General features: G+C 35.4%; 1 protein-coding gene across 6 annotated transcripts in view; it reads left to right on the forward strand.

The window, feature by feature from the left end:
• The window catches only part of TBC1D5 (TBC1 domain family member 5), a 366944-nt gene that overhangs the window by 55511 nt on the left and 292077 nt on the right, over positions 1–19356 (forward strand). For 2 of the 6 annotated variants that reach the window (XM_080386450.1, XM_080386451.1), the window contains one exon: positions 15129–15283. The exons of the other annotated variants lie outside the window; for them this stretch is intronic. The gene's annotated coding sequence lies outside the window, so the exon portion shown is untranslated. The remainder of the gene's footprint in view (positions 1–15128; positions 15284–19356) is intronic. 6 annotated transcript variants of the gene reach the window in all.

Here is a 19356-nt window from a genome sequence, read left to right on the forward strand (position 1 = left end):
GAATTGTGAATGTTACTCTGTTCTTTTTGGTAGTTGAAATTTACTTCTTCCTTGCAGAACAGTATCGGTTGCTAACTGGACAGTAGCTACAGTTATCTCTTTCTTGACTTTACTCTTATCTGGATGTTAACATTGTAGACCTAGGAGCTGACTATTTCAAAATAGAAATCAGGCTGATTAATGTAACCAGCAACTGGAAAAAGCATAAATATGCTCTTTAACGGAGTCTTCTCTTGATGAAAATGTTGTGTAATGAGATGTAATTTTTTAAGTCTGTGTTTCTACTTATCCATTGTGGATTTATTTGGGGGGAAAGAGATGCAAGATGTGGGCATTTGATTTCTAACTTCTGCATTCAGGCTTGCTTATTTGTGTGGTGCATTATTTATTTAAATGGTAAAATAGTAAATTTAAGGCACGTGGCATATTTTGTTTTTCTGTCTTGAACGTGTTTGTTACTGTATCAGCACTGCTGTTTGATGAATTGTGCTTTAAAAGGATACTTTGTTTTAGTAAACTTGAGCTGAAATTTGTTTTTTGCTTAAATCTAGGACAATGCTGTTACATCGAATATTTGTTTGAAGAATTAGGCTTTGACTTTCAGCCATTAGGTTTCATAGGTAATTCTGTTCTTATTTTGTCTAAAGATGGGTAACTTCAGGGTGCAGTTCTTCAGCATGACATGTTGGGAAAATGCTTTGTTTCATAACAAGAAGTTTGGGAATTTGGAAGGCAAAGATCAGGGCAATTTGAAATCAATCTTTTAATTTTATTTCATGCAGATAGCTTCTGTGCTATTCTCAGCCTGCTGATACTTTGAGTATTGCAGCTACTTGAATATGTGTGATTTGTAATGCCACATGCATGCAGTGGGAGAGGTGAGATAAAATCAGTGTGTCTGGATGCTCTTTGTGATTCACGTGACCACAATAATACAAGTAAGGGTTTTCATCCTAGCTACAAAAGCACAATTTTGTGACTGCTTAAAAAGTTCTGTTTTAAAGATGTGTGAGCTACTTGTTTGGTTTCTGTGCTAATAGCTGTGTTTGAAGAGAGTTTCATATCGCCCAACTTTTGAGCCTGACATTGGTGACTCTGCTAATTGTAATAGAGCTGTGGAACTGTTTCGTTCCAGATGGAACTTTAATCTGGCTTCTGATTGAGCTGAGTGTCCTTGTAGAGTCTCTTAGCATCTGCTTTGGAAATGTATATAACATTATTCAAAATTTGTACCAAATTAAACCACCCTAAGGCTATAATTCAATTTTTCTTTATTGAGGAATGTATTGTCAACAACTCTATGCCACAGAGTAAAATCTGCACTAGGTCTATTATTTTTTTGGCTATTACCTGGTCATTTATGTTACTGTGATTAAATTTCCAGGTTCTTCAAGTTTACCATATCAATTTTAAGTTTGCATTAAGGAATTAACAAATATGGCCATTTGGTTGGATTTTTGCCCTCCTGAAAGTAGATGAGCTTAAATTGATGCTTTCTAGCATTAATAATCGGATTATATTTTTATTTATAATATAGTAATGTTTTCATAATTTTGGATAATTTCCGTGGGTGGAGTTTGAGATATCTGTTTGTGTATTTGGATTATAAAATGAAATAAACCACATTAAATATATTGAAATACAGCATATCCCATTCCTTTAACTTCCGTACCTTATTTCACTTTCTCTTGCGTCTGTAACAGTTAATGACTGTGACTTTTCTATTTTTCAGTTCTCCAAAGTCAGCTGTATTTAGTTATAATTTTTATCTTAAAATACTCTTCTTCTTGAGTTCAGTATAACTGCTGTTTTGAATATGAGTTCTGTTATTAAATATGGACAGATTAGTGTAGTAAATTGATGCAGTTTTTCTGTTAAGACATTATTTGTGAAATGCTCTCTAACTTAAGTAGATGTGCTTGAAAAGACGAAAGTACTGTTACCAGCAAGACCAGAGACTGAAACTTTCAGTGTATTAATTGTCTCCTAAAGCATTTCTTAGCCTTAAAAAGTCTTGCCCTTTAGGACTGCCTATCCCAAAAATTTAATTTGAATCACTGAGAACTTCAGCTGAGTGTTGAAAACTTAGAAAGCATGCCTTATTTTCTTTTACTTATAACTTCTTTTTTTCTGTGCTTCATTTTTATCCGTGCTCCTGCTAAATATATTGAAGGAACTTCACCAAAACCCACTGATACGGACTGACAAATTTCCTTACCTTCAACATCAAAAATTTGCTGCTTCTGCTGCTGAGAAACATGGTTAAGCCAGAAATATTTTTATTCAGATTATGTGAAGCTATTCCAGTTTCATTGCAGATTCTAGTAGAATTGATGGGCAATACATATTTGCTGAAGGGTAATTTTATTGAAATGTGCAAAGACCTGTCTCTTTCCAGAAAGCATCTAAGGAAGAGTTTTAAGAGGGAAAGGGAGATCCTGCCTCCGTACAGCTACTGTGTTATTCTGAGATGTGCTATGTGCGTATCTGTCTTCTTTATGGGGACTGATTCAGGATGCAAAACTGTGCTCTCATTCAGACAGAACAGTGAGTTAAGCATGGATCTTTTAGTTAAAACTTTTAGTTATGCAGCCATGTATATTGATGATAATGTTTAGTAGATGATTTTCTTATTTCAGTTTTGGGCATGAATGAATTTCAAAACCACAGAGTTATCATGAACTAAAATTGTGATCATCTGGCTATCACCACTTACCTTCTACCAGGATTATTGTATTTTCTTTAATCTCTCTTTTCTCTTTTGTTGCTGAGTGGAAGAGCAATAAGCACTTACCCGAGTTCAGTGAAGTAAATAGATTGAGCCCGGTATTAAGTCCATTTACAATCTACTTTTCCTATTGCAACTATGCTGCGCTACAGAAAGGGAAGTAGAACTTCTGAAGTGCCATTCTGACTGCTTCCAGCAGAATGTGACTTGCCCAGCTTTCTGAAGAATGGGTGTCAACACCTACCGTCAAGAGTGAAATCTGGGCCTTAGCTTACTGACATCATCCCCACCCCAACCTCATGCAGCATTAGTTCTCCACATCCTCCTTTATTAAATTCTTGTGCAAGTCTTTATGCATTCATTTGGATTTGTTAAAGAAAAAGCAGGAAGTTATTTATCGTACTTTCCAGATGATTCTGATAATTGATTTAAAAACAATAAAATTGACAGGAGAACAGAAGTGTAACCATACAAAATGGGTTAGGCATTCAACCCATGTAAAAGGAAATCTCTACTTTTGTTACATATCTTTATTTGGACATAGCAGCTGTCTTAACTCCATCTTTCTTCATGCTCCAGCTTCTTATGCTTGAAGAAGTCTAGAACACGTTTGTGTTTCCAAGCTCTTTTGTCAATGAATGGAGGAAGAGGGAGAGCCTGCACACAAGTTGGTTCACAGCAGAAACTTACCTTCTGGAGCAAGGCAGTGACAGGGACAAAATGGGGTATCCGTTTGGGCCAGTCTCCTGTTAGATCACCTTAAATCAGCATTAAACTGTATCATGCATTTATTAGAATTTATCGAAATTGCAACATTTTTGTGGTTTCCTTCCTTACACTTCAATCAGCCTCATTTATGTGTTAGCGTGTTACAAGAGACAATGGTTATGAAGTGAGAGTACACATGAGATAGAGACACAATTGCCAAATCAATCTCTCTGATAACTTAATGCCATCAGCTTCTACTGAAGTCTGAAAATATGTGACCAAATCGCTCATTAATTTCTTGAAAGCTATTTAAAAGTAAGTACCATCATACAAATTGTCTTCACCAGCACAGCATTGGAAGGACCCCAAAACTTATAAGGCATCAAGCAAATGGACACCAGGGAACACAGTGATATTATTGTTCAGCCTTTTTTCCCCACTACCTTTCGTTCAAAATTTTATATTTCAGTACCTCTGGGGAAAATACACTTTTCTATGTAACTCTTCATAACAAAAACAAGTTAAAAAAATAAAAGCCCCTTCCATTTACTTTCCTGAATTCTTCCATCTGTGACTGTTACAAAAACCCATTGTGAGTCGACTGCTCAGTTGGTGACTTTGAAACTTCTGCTACTTTTTTACATGCAATAAATTGTTATAATCTGGTAAATGTTACTTTGCAGGTATATATGTCTAATTTTGAAAGGGCTAAATATAAGTTAGGTCTTGCCTTTATTCACAAATAAAAAGACAATATTGTAACTTTTTTTAAAGTGCCCAGTGACAACTTTCAGTCTCCATAGAAGAAGAATTTTATGATGGTTCTTTTCATTTGTTCTCATCTGACGGCATGAAATTGAAAAATACAGCACAAAGCAAAATGAACCATAAGAAACATGAGCTGTAGGAACATGACCTGTGTTCATAAAGTCAGTTTCCTTTTTCTTCCATGATAATTTTTTTTTTTTGTAGCTCACACATGCTATTACATAGTATGATCTCATGAAATTGGTGGTTTTACCATTCAGGTTCATCAGCTGCAGAGCTGAAGCTATTTCAACACCTGTGTGATACTTGGAGGAGTCACAGATCAATGTATAGTATTTTTAGACTGTAGTTTGACAATCTAAGTTACTGTTTTGCATAGTTAAAGTGATTTGTAAAAGTATGAAAAAGTAATAGGCTGTTTCTTGTGAGTTTTTAGCCATTGATTATTAGCAAGGTTAATTTATCCTTACTAAAAAGAAATTAAATTACATAAATACATATCTCTGATAAATGAAGACATTATGCTTCAGTGTAATTGTTAAAATCAAAAAGGGGCTTAAATAGAGTGAAAATATTTAACTCATACATACTTGAATTTGTTTGACCTGTTTGTTAAAGGCAGATATGTTTGTCATTCTGATGAAGATGCATTTCTTCATACCTTGCTGTTGACAGAATCTCACCTACTTTTCCCATTTATTATGATAATAGTCTACCAGATGTCATATGTCACAGCCTAGTGAAGTTGTCTCTGCCTATTACTACTTTATATATGTAATGTGCATTCTTGTTTTTCTTTCCTTAATTTAGGTATTTTTATATGCTCTTTGACATCCCCTGGTTTATGAGAAAAAGAGTAGAGGCAAACTGTTTTAAAGTATCTGAAAGCAGTTTTAGAAACAGTAGGCTATTTCTTCCCATTGTAAGTACCATTATGTTACAGTATGCCTTCATGTGGATGGATAATCTGCATCACCGTAAAGGTCATATGTCTTAAAACTCTAGTGAGTGTTGACTTAATGTATCTAGTTGCGTTGTGCCATGCCATGTTCTTGAAAATTGCTGGTTTCAGTGCACAGATACATAGATAATTGCTAATAAGAGAGGGTACCAACACAAATTACCATATGTTACGGGTACCTGTAGTAATGAGAGTAACAGAAGTCATAACTACTCACCTAAACCAAAAAACTGGCGAATGCTGTTTTTCAAGATAGTTATAATCTAAAAGGACAGGATGGCCTTTTATACATATGTACAGATATGCACAGCACATCAATTTTGACAGATACAGTAAGCTATCTTTGATTTGCCGCCTTTGAGCTTTAGCGGGACTGGTTTTCAGCACTGGTCATTCGAGGTATGGTATGGTACATCCCTGTGTGTTAAAACTGAATTGAATGCACACCATGCTTATGATGATAAAAACATCATGTTGCAGGAGAAGTAGAGCTACTTAGAACCACAGCCAGATTTCATTCATTTTTTTGGTAGTTCGGGAACTAGCACTTGTCAGTTATATTGCAAAATTTTATTTCCATACAAAGCTTTTTGCTTAAAAGTTTGTGTCTTGAAAAGAGTGTATTTTTCTACAAGTGTTAGCAGTGTTCATTTTGCATTATGTACTGGCAAGGAAGGTCATTCTGCCTTTTTTGGTTTTATATTTGGGGGTTTTATGTGTATTAAAATAGAGATGTGTCCCCTAGATTTGTAGATTTGTGTGCTTACATGATAGGATGTAGAGAAAAATTCCATATAAGACATTCTTTTTCTTTCAAAATCAATATTACGAAATTTAAAGGCTTTTCTTTGTCCAGAGCAACAGCAAGAACATGCAACTATAAGCAATTTATTCTTGTTGCTTTCTTATAATTTACTGTGGAATTGTTGATACAGAAGGTTAGCTATTTCATGAAAATGCTTTTGTTCTTCTACAGTAATATTTTAGGTGAGGGACTGTGATCTTCTCTGTGCATTCCTGAAAGTATCATTGCAGTCCTTAAAGCTGCATTATATAGTATAACACAGATGAATACGACAGAAGTCACCAGGAAACTATTATGCTTGAAGTAGAGGAAATCACTGTGAAGCCTGACATTTTTCTTTTAAGTTACAGTATCTGTATAACCAGAATTGACCAAGGCTTAGAATGTTTGAAGTGACTGAGAAAATCATATTTGAATAAAACCTAGGCCACTGTCTGAAATCAGTATTGTGCTCTTGAAGTTTCTTTCAAAATGAATTTTTATGTCTCTTTTTTTTTAAAAAAAAGGTATTTAAATTTAATTTGTGTGTCTTTCAAGGGCTTGAATGTTTCAAGTGACTATGCTTTAATTTCAAAATGAAAATAAAGGAATAAATTAAATTGTAAAGATTGATGATTTGTAAGTCAAGCAAAACTGAAACTTTGTATGTTCAATAGGTGCCCCTTTTTTGTTGAAATGATCACCCTTCAAACGTCCGTCTTCATATAATGAAAATTAGAGGAGAGCAATTTGTATAATAGCTGATTTCTTAGATGTTTTCCTCCCCTCTTCTCAAATGAAATGTTGTAGATAGCAAAAAGCAGTCTTGTTACAGTCTTCTTACACCGAGCAAAAGCCAGACGATGCACAGAAAGGAAACTTTTATTCCATCTTAAACTGAGAACATTTTTCTAAGTGAGCAAAGCCTACTTGGAAAATATTTCTACCTTTTTCTAGAAAAGACAACTGTAATATTTAAACTGATTGTAATAATGAGGCATCGAACAAGAATATCTTTAGCCTGATGGAGCAAATATGGAATAGTTGATGTGCTGCCTGTACTTATGATTTCAGCACTTAGACGTTATTTGAGGATTTAAGCACTTTCTTCAATCTTCACCTATTGAAAATGGAAGCAGTAGCTGGTTTAATTAAAGGTGAAATAACCCTCAGTCTTCTCTCCTTACTTTCCATAAAGCCAAGTAAACATACATACTTAAATTTCATATAAAACTGTAAGTCTGAGATAAAAGAAGCAGCTGTCATAGCATTTAGGAATAATTCTACTATAAAGTTTTGGTTTAGGCTTGCACTCTCTGCTCTATCTTGTAGAGCTTTTTATTTTTTTTGTGATGATAATATGATGTCATAATTTTCAATTCTGCAAAAATTCAAAATATGGTCAAATTTAGGACTGTTTTATGATTCTTGCTCAAGTCTTTTTCCAGATGTGTGTTAAATAAACACCAGTAATACTTGTGGCTGGTAATTTCCAATATACTCAGCACTTAATTTGCTAATATTTGAATTAGCAGAATTTACTTTTTAAAGTAGAATCATTAAGTTCATATAAAATGAGCAATTTAAAAGATTGTTTAATCCTGCCTTTTTTCCAAAATGGCTTAATCATATTTCATACTTGATCAGTTTGTTGGCAGGTTACCACTTCGGGTAAGTGTTTAGAGTTTACCATTTGTTTCTCAGTAGCAGTATCACTTCAGCTCTAAATCCAAGGAAAAAACAGATATACAGATGTGTTTATCTATCTGTCTATATATCTATCTATCTATTTATTTATTAGTCTTGCATTCTGTCTGCATTTCAGTCATTCATTTTCTTTTGATTGGGCCAGATAAACCAAAGTGAGAAATTATATGCAAACCACTACTAGCCTGTAGGTGAAATTAATTTGATTATGAATTAATATCTTTAGCCCCCTCTGAATTTAACCAATATTAAATAAAATATGCAATCCACAAAATATTACCGTTGTCACCCTTCCAAAAATATGTTTAATGTAGTATCGAAACAAGCAGGTTTACGTTTAATTTCCTTTAAAATAGTGCCCAGTCTGTGAACACTTTTCAATGAGAATAGGTATAATTTCATGTGTTGCGTAATTTTACTAATTTTAGCTGAAGTCATTCCTTTGCCTTATCAAAGTCAGCCCAACTACAGGGAGGTGTGCTTAGCTGCAGTAGTGGTTGCCTCCTGAGCAGAACTCTAGCATTACCAGTTCCTGACAGCTGCAAGCCAGCCTCTGGGCATTTTGCTAAATTTTCAAATGTAATTATACAGTAGACTTCCTTTAACAAATTCTGTGTTCCCAGCTATAATTATAACAGCTCTTCTTGCCTTTAGCCTGTTCCTTATCTTACAACCCACCTCCATATCTCCCACTGCTGGCTAGTGTTATCCAGTAGAGCTGATGGATCTAGAAAAGCAGAGCTTATTCTCTCCGTCCTCACAAGGATGGTTTCATCACTACAGAAGGTCCATTACATCTGATCCACTGTACTGAAACCACATGTCCTGTAAAGCTGAAGATTGTTCTCTAATTCACAGAATGAGAGCGGTTGATTAGCATGCCACTTTGATTCTGCAAACAATTTTCAATTGTTCTTACAGGACATAAGGTAAGGAATTTTTAAGAGCTGTCCATGAAATAGCTGAAGAAGCCAGCACAGGGAAAGGTGGCCTTGCAAAAACACTTTGTTTTCATGTTGTACGATTCAGGATATCATTTCTTTAACTACACTATTTGTGCATTAGGTTTTCATATACAAAGTTGTTCATGCTCCCTTTAAGAACACACACATGTAGCATAAAAATAAAAATGATCAGCGATGCGTTTTTTCTTACATGAAATACTAGGTTATTCTAGCCAAAGAATGATAAAACAGGAAAAGTTACCCACAGATGTGCTCAATCTAGTATTGGCTCTTGTCGAGGAAATTTAAAAGCGGCTAGGCAGAGTAATAATCTCTTCTCCACCTGTCTGTTAACAAAGGAAATTGAAGTGATGGTTTTGAATATGAGAGACTAAAGACGGCTAAGTGGGAGAGCTTATGCTGTTGAAGACTCACAGAGGCAGCCTTCCTTTTCCTTCCGTCTCTGCTGTGGGTGACTGTGGCAGGTGGACTGGGGTTGGAGAGATGTATTGCCTGGAAGATCACAGATTGCCATCTTCTACAGTCTTCCCTGCAGCAGCATCAAGTATATCGATCAAACCTTTTTGTGAGAAGCTTCAGTGAGTGAAATACCCCAGCACTCCTAGAAGTCAGCTCCTGCTGACTTTTCATAGTTTTCCTCCATCTTTCTAAGAGTTATGATGTCCAAAACTGTATAAAGGACAGTAAGAGATGGAAAAGAGTAGTTATCAGCTCTTCACACGCATGTGCATACGTGTGTGCGCACACCCACATACACGTCACATGCACGCCAACCTATTTCAGTGAGATGTCTTTTTGTAAAATTCCACAAAATTTACTCTTTTGATGTGTATTCTTCTCTCTCCGTTGCTTCCCTGTGTAATGTTTCATTGCTGGTCTGTTTTGTGTTCATGTTTATGATGCATCTTTTCTAAATGTAGCACTTCAGGTTTGTCTTTATGGAATCACCTTGTTGATTTCTGACCTTATGTCCCATTTTTCAAAAGCATTCAGAAATCAGATCCTGTCCTCTGAGGTGCTGCTAGTTTCTCCCAGCATTGTATTATCTGCTGATTCTATAACCATACTGCCTTCGAGTCACTAGAATTGTTATGAAAATACCAGCTAGAAACAGACCTAAACAGCTGTCTCTGAGATCCATTTGAAATATATATCTGGTTTGACAGAGCTGTCAAAAATTTCTTTTCAAGAACAACTGTTCTCTGATTTCAATCATTTTTGTGTCCAGTTTACGGTGATTGTGTCTGGACAGTATTTCGTTTTATTGGCAACAACAATGCAGAACATGTTTAAAATCTCTCTAATCTCAAGCTTGTATATCTACTGTTACCTCTCATCCATGAAGCCAGTTAACACCCTTCCAGTGAAGTAATTTAGATGAGTTTGAAGGGATCTGTATTTCTTTCTTTGACTTATATAATCTTCTGGAAATTTCGTTGTGCAGTAATTGGTTCTAAAATCTGTTGGGGCTTCACTGGTAGACTGGAACTTGTAGGTGGGACTTAGCCCACCTGGGGGGACAGGAGAGGGCTTGTTCTAAGTTGGATTCTTTTTGACTGTTTTTTTCTTTTCTACTTCTTTTGTTTTTCTTTATTCTTATCTCTTAGAAATAATAAGACAACAGATCCTACTGTTACATCTCTTTTCCTCCATAATTTTCGGCATGACTCTTTTCAGGTGGCTTTTTTTTTTTTCCCATTTCTTTTGTTATTTCCTCTCCTACTTGTTTGTAGCAATTGTGTGTGTGTGTGTGTCTTGTATCATTGTAAATCTCATTGATCACTGATACAGGACATGGATGAAAACTTTTTTTTCTAGTGAGACAAGCTAAAAGGATGTGTAGAAGAAATTTTCCTTGGTTTTTTCTTGTTCTGTAACTTCAGAAGGGCACAGTTGGGCTCATAGCAGTAAGATTTCAAAGGTTACCATCAGAAAGTCAAGTGTTCTTTCATCACATCTTAGATACTAGGTGATATGGGGAGCAAACAGCTCAGTTCCAAAGGGAAATGAGATCCAAAATTTTGTTTATGTGAAGTGTGGAGATAGAGGTGATTACATGCTAAAATCATCATTCTAGCCTTTTGAACCACAGACCATTGAAATGGGTTGGGGAAAAGATTGAATTAGTGCAAGGGGGCCTCTGTTCCAGATTGTTACATCAAAATATCTTATGTAAGTCCTTTTATCCGGAACGACTGTGACTTCGGTATTTGGTACGGTAGCCCATGGGTGGCCTTTTCTTGGTGTTTAATAAATCTGTGTGTAACCACTCAGAAGCCATCATTCATCGGTTGTTCACCTGGTCTTGTATATTGCAAGACAGAAGATTTTGCCCTAAAATAAAACTATAAAATTAGGAGCAGTGAAGGCAGGGTGGGGTTTTTTTCAGGTCTGTCATATGAGTCAAGCCCCCTTGCCCACCAACAGAGAATGAGGACAGAAGCCAGAATGTTTATAACAATTTATATTGTCTCTTTAAAATTCAGTGGTTTATCCTTTACCTTACAGTTTGCTTTATAGGTCACTTATTTTTTGTTACGTTGCTTTAGTATGAGCTAAGAACAGAATATTGCTGAAAATGCTAAAATAGATGTAATTTTTTAAAAACTGGCATTTAAGCAGACAAAGAATCATGCTTAATGCTGCTGTGATAATAAATAGTACTGTAATTGATTGTTGATAGAAACCCTTAAAATACATTTTTATGGTTGAAATGTGCTTTGAGTAAACAGTGTTCAGTTTGCCTATTAAAATAATTCACTATATACCATGGTTTCTTTGAGTATTAAGAAAGTAGGACTTCTCCAACAACAGTAATTGGTTGACACTGCTTGACCTTAATGCAAAGCTACAGTATTTAATGAACAAACGGAGGGAATAAAGTTTTGATAAATAAGGCAATTTTCATGAAACCTTTAGAAATGTACTTGAAGTCTTGTAGTGTTAGATTGACGGTTTCTCCTTTTGTGAAAAGAATAAGTGAATAATTTAAGGCTATATTTCATGTTTTCAGATCTTCATTCTGTCATATAAATAATAGACTGTGAAATGCAGCCGCTCCTGTATTCACAGATTTAATAGACCTATACAAGTGAGTGTCTTACTCAGCTTCTGGCATCTAAAAATGCTCTTTTGTGCATATGTGTACCTGAGAAGCAGTGCAGAAGTGGGACATTGCTAGACTGTCTTCAGTAACAGAATTCCTTATTGTAAGCATGCCACATGCTCTGGTTTTAAATGAATTATTGTTCTTAAAATACTTTCAGTACAGCTTGGTGTCAGTTTTAGCATTTTTAGTTTTCAATTCCAGTACGGTATTATGATGGACAGATGTCAAAGTAGTAACATGTGGCTATTCAAAATCCAGGTGTAATCTAATGTTTACTTAAGTGTAAAGACTGTGAAAAGCATTCAGATTTAGATCCAGCATAGATCTCTGAAATACTATTGAATCTTGATGAGAAGAGAATCAAATATATTTACTCAAATAGTGAAATATCAAGGTAATTTATATGATTTGCTACTTTTATTCTTAGTTAGATGATTTATTTTTGAGGGAAACAGTACTGGAGTAGGAAGAATGGAGAATAGCAAAATTAAGTTAGTTTCTTTTCTTTGTTTTTACTCCCTTTCCTTTCCCCTGCCCTGTTTAAGTGGCTTTAGTTTTATCTGTGTTGAAAGGATAGTGAAGTAAGACTACAGTGAACAAGAGGCAGAGCACTGGGATGTTTTCATGTTCTTGGTCTTCCAAACAGGAGCATAGTTTTAGGACCACTGGACCATGTGAAACAAAGACTCCCTTGGAAAGTACGTACTACCATGCCTATTTTGTTGGCTGCAAAATGTAGCTTTCCCAAACATTTCCATTTAAAAGTTTATGTTAAATTACCCGCATTTTCTTCCTGAAACCTTCTTATTTTAACATTGGAGAAACTCTGGTTGCAGGAACATTCTACTAGCATATGATATGATACTGAACTCTTGCTTTGCTCCATCCTGTGTGGGTATGCACACATCTACACAAGTAAGGAAAGCTGTTTATTCATGTTTCGAAGTCTATTTTCTGTAAATCATGTTCAAGAAGTCTGGCAGGTGGTTTGCCTTTGCCATGGTATTGATTTGTGTAGTCCCCATGTAGTTTCCAGAAATCTCTAGTATAGATCCTTCAGACAGTGAGCAGTCTACATGAGGATGTCATCACCTTTGGTAAAATACGGGCAGTTTCTCTCCTGTTTCTGCTTGCTGATACTCTCTAGTTCATGTAGTCAAGTTATTTTCTCTCTTACTTTTCAAGAAAAATAATCTTTATATCTTGTGTCGTGTTAAACAAATCGTAACACAATCCTATATTCAGTTTAGTAAATTAGTTCAGTAACTTATTCATATCTTCATTTTCAGTGATACAAATTTCTTCATATTCAGAGTAAGTCTGTCTTTGGATTTCAGCTAGTCCAGATGCTTAAAGGGGGAGACATACTTTTCCCATTCTCCATACTCCGACTCATTTATCACTCAGAAAACATCAGTGCAGGGATAGAGACCGTTCTGTAGTGTGACTTGTTGCAAACTGCTGTCACAACTGTATGAATAATGTGAATATCATTGTGCTGCACTGGTATGAAATAAATTGTCATCACCTCAGTTTTTAGGACTTACATATTTTGTATTTCTTTTGCTATATAACCATTATTTAAGCCATTGGCTGGGGATGTTTGTGTTTCAGCAAGAATTTACAGGATCAATGTGTTAAATATATTGATCTTTCTAAGCAAACCAGTCCCTGATTGGATCCAGCTGTGACTGAATTGCCTTATTGTGATACTTGAGCAATACATTTATTATTCATTATTACTTCAGTACAAGACTATGGTCTCACTGTAGTAAGTCCTCTGCAAATATATATCTTCACTGTTCTTTATTTGCAGGCTATGGTCTGTTTAAGGGGACAGTGCAGGAAGGAGGGTATAAAAAGCAAAAGAAAGAATTAGGAAAGCAGAACAGCAAGGAAAAGCAGTACAGATACTTTGCTAAGGCTTGTGTATATATGATGGTTGTTTTTAAATTCTGAATTGGCTGTTCTTATTTAGTCAGTGAGGCTCTTTTTGCTTAATTCGTTAACACCTATAGAAATCAGAAAGAGCAGTAGTTATGACAAATGGACTATGTAATTTGAAAATTGTGTTTTGTCACATGTTTTAGTCACAAAACCTAGTTGAAATCAATTGTCCAAACATTCACTTAACATATTAATAAGTAATACAGGAATACTCTAAGCCCTCTTGAATTAGATATATTACATCTTGTTACAAAATTTAATGCCAAGCTTAATAACTCAAAGTATGCTCTAGAATAAAAATACATTTATATGCTAGTATATTGCAACTAGGGTAGTAATCCAAATAAAAAACCCCACCACCCACTATTTGGTTGGAACTGTTTAATAAACTTATGTGTAGACAATTGTATTTAGGTTAATTTCTTAAAAAGGTGTCCTCAAATTTATTCCTTCAAAATGAGTATGTTTTTCATAGTTTATTTCTAAAAGCAATTTAATTTGTTTTGGCAACAATAGTCAGATTACAGGAGCTAGTTGAGCACTTACCTGCAAAATTAGTGTCTTCTAGGACTTTTTTTTGTGTCTAGATGGTTGTGTTCTTAGGTTTTCTGATGGAAACATTGCAGAAACAGAGTAAAGTACCAGCTTTTCAAAGAGGGAAGATGCTATTTCAAATTCAGCACTATTAGCTTTGCGTATTTTTACTAGGAAAAATTACTTTTAAATAGTCTATCCCATCATTATGTGAATAATTATCTCACAGTAGTTGAAAAAATTCTGCATAAACATGTTTTAAAGGGAGATGTTTTTGAAAAGATATTTTTCTGGATTTACAACTCCATTTTTAAACATTTGAAAGAGAGTTAAAAGATAGATGGCTTATCGGTTGATGGAATTTTTCTTAGAACCATAGGCTTGAACATTTTTAGTGCCTTTATAACCAGCTGTAGTGTGTTATTGAACCCTGAACAATTTGTTGGTTCTTATTAATAATGAATTGACCACTTTATAGAAAATAAATTTGATAATATCAAGTTACTGAAATTTGCACAATACATGTCTGTAAGAAGTTCAGTTACACTAGGAGTTTAAAATAACCCTGAGCAATAGCCAAGAATTTCATGTTGATGCAAATTTCAGGTTGAATACTGAAGAAATCTTCAGAATTCTCAATTTGGCAGAGGTGTCTCTCTACCATTATCGTCATCTTAGAAACTTATCTTACATGTTGTTAAGACTTACGTTGCTTTCATCTCTCCTGTTACATGATTATGTGAAATAGTTATTTGTCTTGGAAAAAAACACTAGTTTTGGTCATTTGTCTTTTTGTTATATGGAAATTTTCAGAAGAACTCCGATGCCTTAGGTTACTTGAATGCATTTAGGTCAAACTAAAAATTAAAAATGTTTTTAGCATTTTTTCATCAGGCATTTTTATTTTCCATCCAAAGGTCGGTTCCAGAAGTCTTGTACTGGGACTGCTACTTCAGCTTCCTCGTTGCTGCTGGTGGCTGGGCCTTAACCCAATGCTACCTGACTGTTGAATGAACGGAGAATATAATTCTAAGGACAACTGTCTCCTCTGTGTTTGAGCATCTGCCACTATGTGAGTTATTATTTCTATGTTTAAAAAACAAACAAACTGATTTTCCCTGATTTCATTAACGTCATAGTTACATATTTAGCATTGATAAAAATTATGTGATGTCTTTTCTTGTAGTTGTCCAAATGTTATTTTAAATGCCATTTCTCTTTAAAAAGATCTTATTTTACAAACTTACGTGCTTCTCTCCCTACTTTACTACAATTAATTTTAAAAAACAAGTGAAAATATTGACTGTGGTATTTGGTTTTAAAAGTGATGGATAATTGTATTGAAGTCTGCTTTCCACAGAACTGGTGAAACATAGACCGTGCCAGTGGGAGCTTTTCTTTGCTTTCTCCCATAATATGCCCTAAGTCTGGACCTGGATGGGCAATTCACTATCTAATTCAAACTTCTCCTTACATTAACAACATGGCAGTGTTGTTTAGTAATGATACAGTGTTTGCTGTTAAAGACTTGCCAATTTTGTCTTAAATAGCTAGATTATATTACCTCAATTTGCCATTTTTCCTCTGCTTAGTTTGTAATTACCTTGCAAATGTTAAGGTGATACTATTGAATTGTGTAAAGGAATTAGGAAGTTGAAATCCTAGCAATGTAGATTTATAGTAGTAGTATTGGTCTACAGAAAAACACTAGTTCAAGTGGTGAAAGGTCAGGAAACTCATTTTAATAGGGACAATTTTTTGCTTTTACTGACTTCCATCAGTGACTTTAGTTATTTTTTCTTTATACTGCTCTGGATAATTTCAAACGCTTTCTGAAGTGATTTTTAAAGACATATATGTGCTTGTGGTTTTGCATGTATAGTTTCTGTACCTTTTAAGTGTAGTTAGCTTTCTCCAGCATTGCAATAAAGTAGAGAACACTATGCAGTACATTAAAGAAATAGAGCCTATGCATCAGAACAATTTTCATGCCTCACTCAATTCTTAATGTAAATTAGTAGGAACATTGGTTATCCATTTGAGAAATTGAGTTAGTATAAAAATAAAAATGCACTTATGGTATGTGGTGCTTTGTGTATCATCTTGGGAGTGTTTTGCTGTTTATCTGTCACTTGCATTAGAAAAAGCAGTCACTGGCTGCAGGTGACATTAAAAATTAAAGGTTAACCTCAATTTCTTTACTGACCAGACATGGGGCAGAAAGTTCTTCTGGATATGTGCCTGAATTTTGGAACTGTTAGGAAGAGTTGAGAAGTAGATTTGTACTTCTGGTGGTTTGGTGGTTTTGTGTGTGTGTGTCTGGTTATACGATTTCACCATTTTCAAGTGTTTACACTGTGTATTGTATGTTATATCAAGATTATTTTTCATTGCATCCCACTTTGTGAAATTAAAACATGACATAATAATCCTATAGTAAATTATATAATGAACTCATTGTTCTGATCTACATAATTTTGGGAATGTCTTTTTCTTTTGTTCCTTAGAAAAACTAATTAGAGTAGGTTTTTTTTCCTATTCCTAGAGAATACGTGTCTTCCAAAAACTAGGTAAAAATTGTTGTTGAAAATTGCTATAGCAGCTTTTGAATATTCTGGTTAGCTTGATGTACATTTAATTTAAGATTTATGCACTCATGAGCAAGCCTGGCAGATCTTTAAGTATTAAGGCTTTTGACGAAGTTGGCTTTTACCCCACGGGGAGTTCATAGTGAGCCAAATTCAGTAGTGTAATGCTTTCCTCCTCTTTCAGTCCAAGTGTTGGAGGCAGCGTTCAGACCAGTGAAGAAGACTAGCTTCAGGCAGCTGGGGTTTCCGTGTAACCTGCCAGATATCTTTCATTTGCAGAGTAGGTATTATCCTTGTTCAGTGGTAGACCAGGCTACAGGCAATTCTTGATACCTGAGCTGCAAACCTGAAGCTGTGGCTGCTGCTCTTACCTTCCATTTCATCTCTTGATTTTACTTATCCATGCAATAAGGTAGTATGCATGTAATCAATAGATCTGTTGCTTCTTGTTGGCTGCTGAGGGAAAATGAGAAAGGAAGAAGGAAAAATGAAATTGCCTGCTCTGTCTTCGTGATTAAAATAAATGGCCAAAATGCACCTGTTTTCTTTCCCTATCCCCTCTTTGTGGAACGGTGACTCTCCTCTGTCCTTTACATTCTGTCTTTTAAAGCTCTTCACAGAAAACAAGAAAATACAAATTTCATTAAGGAAAGCCATGAATATTGCTTTAGAAAATAACGTTGGAGCTGATGTTTTTGAGGAACCCTAGTGTTTCAGACATGTATAATCGTTTTAAAATTATATGACCATGTGCTTGCTTCATAGTAAGCTTGACACAGTTGTTTCAGGACTGATATGTTGTAGATTTTTCAGACTCTGAATTAAACTGTATTAAGAATTTTTTGGTGGGAAAGTGATAATGCTCATTTCAACTGTTTTGCTTATTATTCGGAATTTTTTAAACCTATATTTAAAACAAATAATTTATCTGGAGGCAAAATATTTGTAAATGCCAGTTACTTGCTTCCCTGTATTTCCCTGTGCTTGAAAGTATTCCAATCTTCTCCAAGATTGGTTTCATTTAACACTTTCCAATTTCATGCCTTTCAGATTTTTTATGTTGACATAATAATGAAACTGGCCAAACAAGTTTCACTACTGGAAAGTTTTATAAGGAAACTGAAGTACTATATAGCTTTAAGCACAGTTTTGACTTAAGCAGTAATTAAATCTCATATAATAGTGGATAGTTGTTGGCTTACATTCTAGGTCTAAAGTCTTCATTTTCTAAACTGAGTTATGAAACATCAGGAAACATGAAGTGTATTTTTCAGAGGAAATATCTCAAATACTGCAGAAAGTAGTTATAATTTGAAATACATACTTTCTACAAAGAAATCTTCGTGATTTTTAGATGCTTTCTTACAGGCTTTAGAATAGGTGGCATTTTATAATTTGTCAGTTACTTCCTTTAAATTCGAAGAAGCTTCTGTATCAGTTTCTAAAGCACCGGTGAGGTGCAATCTTGTTACAGATGGTATCTTTTCTTAAATACTACAGTATTCTGTGGTTTCTGGAGCAACTAAATGACCCATTTGTTGCACTCACTGCTACACAGCTCACAAAGGTCGTCACACCTCTGGATGAGCAGAACATTTTAAGTCTTTCAGGAAAAAAAAACCCAACACACACTCATTGCAGTGTTTCTGCTGTTGCTGTTCCTACAGTGTGGGTGGTCCATGCACCCATGTTTAATTTATGGCTGGATGGCAGATATTGGCTATAGAGAGAAATATCCATAAGCTACGGACTTTTTTGTCAGATGTAGCAACATTTGCAGGCCATGCAGCTTCAAAGGATGGAAGAACAAGTCCAGGATTAAGAGTTATTTTGTAAAGCACTAAAACCAAGTTATATCCGTTCCCAGCAAGGGTACACACCACCTTAGGACTAGTAATTCTTATAGCTTTATTTTGAGTAGCTGTTAGATCCTCCTGGTGAGGATTAGCACTGCTATGTGTTAGTAGCCCTCTCTCTTCAGACATCTTTTATTCTCTGTTGGTACCATGTCAGGATTTATCCGCTTTATGTAGCTGGTCCTCACTTGACAAAATTGGTACTGTTTCACATCTTTGTTAGTTCAAGTTGCCTCTGGCAGCGCTTTTTGTCTGCTGCATCTGCCTTGCCCCTGCCCCTTGGCAGGCTGCCCCATTTGCCTCCTGAGCCCCATTTTGGGCAGCGTGGCTCTGAAGCTGGCATTGCACAGAGCCCGGCCAGCTCTGGCAGAGCTTTTTTCATTGTACTTGGTGCCTGCTTTATAGTTCATTTCCATTGTAACCAGGAAACCAGCCTTGCTAGTTGGAAATCCCAGTGCTAAGGAAGACCTTGCTGTTGTCTTTCAGCACTTAAAGGGGGCTTATGAGAAACGTAAAGACTTTTCACCAGGGCCTGTAGGGATTTAGGGCGTTAGTTTTAAACTGAAAGAGGGCAGCTTTAGATGAGATGTAAGGAAGAAGTTCTTTACAGTAAGGCTGGTGAGACACTGGAGCAGGTTGCCAGAGAAGCTGTGGATGCCCCATCCCTGGAAGTGTTCAATGCCAGGTTGCATGGGGCTTTG

This window comes from Falco punctatus, assembly GCF_963210335.1.
Source record: "Falco punctatus genome assembly, chromosome: 4".
Lineage (NCBI taxonomy): Eukaryota > Metazoa > Chordata > Aves > Falconiformes > Falconidae > Falco > Falco punctatus.